The sequence below is a fragment of the Rhea americana genome, unplaced genomic scaffold (genome assembly GCF_003343005.1).
Source record: "Rhea americana isolate MKP2758 unplaced genomic scaffold, rheAme1 scaffold_582, whole genome shotgun sequence".
Classification (NCBI taxonomy): Eukaryota; Metazoa; Chordata; class Aves; order Rheiformes; family Rheidae; genus Rhea; species Rhea americana.
In genome coordinates this window covers 95,720-97,883 of record NW_028186737.1, presented here as the reverse complement: position 1 = coordinate 97,883, position 2,164 = coordinate 95,720, and positions in this window count along the sequence as shown.

Here is a 2,164-nt window from a genome sequence, read left to right as displayed (position 1 = left end):
AAATCCATCTAATATCCCGGCTGATTGATTATCGCCCTTTCAAAGGGAGCTGGCCAGGCCTGCAAATTTAAGGACTCTATGGATAAATTACACATACAATCGCAAAGGGTAGAGCATCTCCCTTCACCCCCCACCTCAACACGCGAACATGCATGTGCACACATGCGCGCGTGGCATGTGCACGCTGCACGTACACACCCACATGCAGCACACGCATGCGCACACACACACACAGTACACACACATGCACACACACACACACACAGCACACCTGGAGGCACAGATGACGCCATACAGCTGCAGCTGCACCACAAGCACACGCATGGGTCCCTGTGCACAGACATGCGTGTGCAAGGCCACTGTGTGTGCAAAGTGACCCCTGGGGCACCCGTGCATGGGGCATCCCAGCTCGCCTTGTCCCTGGGACCCCTTGAAGGGGCCTGGCTGCTCCAGGGAGCATGGAGGGAACCAAAATGTGCCCTGCGGGCAGGGCAGAGCCGAGGATGCCCCCAGAGCCGGGGGCTCTTTGCCGGTTTTTCCTCTCTTCCCTCCTTTTCTGTTTTAATTGCTGGGAACATGCAGATGAGAGGCGCTTTGCAGGGCAGCTCGGGAAGCGGCACCTCTCCCAGGAGCGCAGAGGGCAAGACTCCGCTTTGCATAAAGGAGCAAATTCAGTCAAGATTTGAAAAGAGCAGCCATAAATCAGATCCCAAAGCACAAATGTCCCCGCTCCTCCGCCAAGATGAATGTGGAAGCAGGAGCGACGGCAGCTGGAGGCCGGGAGCCGGGGAGCGGTGGAGCCGGAGGCAGATCCCCCCCCCCAGCCGCGGGCCCCGGAGCTGCTGAGCCGCGGGCCACTCCAGTGTGCAGCGACAGCCGGCGCCRTGCAGGTGTGCGACACACTCGTGTGCACCAGCTCGGTGGTGCACAGCCACGGGTGTGCAGAAGAGGCCACCCGGCACACGCCAGCTCCGGGCTTCCTGGGGCAAATGGGGCTGCGGCTGCCAGCTGACCCGGCGCCCGAGGCTGCCCCAGCACTCAGCCCCATGCTGCTGCCCCATTGCATGGAGCGTGACGGGCTCACAGCGTCCCCCATGCCACCAGCTCTGCATGGGCCCGTGGCKGGCACACACGCACACCTCTGCACCTCACACACTGCCTGCAACACACACACCCTGCACACCACCTGCAACACGCACACCTGCACACACACAACCCTGCACCCCSCCTGTTACATATATCCCCTGCACGTTCACACCCCTGCACCCTGCACACCCCTGACAACACTCTCACCCTGCACACGCACACCATTGCATCCTGCCTGCAGCACCCTCACCCTGCACCCATGCACATCCCTGTGCCCTGCATACTGCCCACACACACACCCTGCACAGATACACACCCAGCACCCCACACCCCGCCTCCAGACATTGCCCTGCAACACCCCCGTATACCCAGAACCCTGCACAAACACACATACACACACACACATGCCGCAGGTACCTGCATACCTGCACACACACCTGTGCACCCTGCACCTCCCCTGCCACACACACACAGCTGTGCACCCAGAAAGTGCATGCACACACACACGCATTCACACTACCTGTACCCATCTCAGGCATGCACAGAAATGTACACCAATGCACCCACCACCCACTGTGCAGACATCCCCCCCACACCCAGCACATCCTCTGCATGCACACACACACACTCACACTGGCACCCATCTCACACACACACACACACGCACACTCCTGAACCTAGCACCTCCCCTGCAACACGCAGAGCTGTGCACTCAGCAAGCACAGGCACACACACACACCTCCTGCACCCCTCGCACACACCTTTCCCTGTGCCCCACAACATACATCCCTCACACACACACMCCCCTCTGCACACGCACACCCTGCGCGCACACACGCACCCAGCACTCTGTGCACCCCCCCCAAACACAATACCCTGCACACACAGCCCGCACCCCCTGCACCCAGGCAGCTCCTGCGCCCCGCACACACCCCCGCACGACACACGCGCCCGAGCACCCAGCACTTTGTGCACGCACCCCCACCCCGGCACCCCGCACACGCAGACAGCGCCTGCAGCCCCCCCCGCGCCCCCGCACACGCAACCACCTCCCGCACGCACGACCTGCACCCCGACC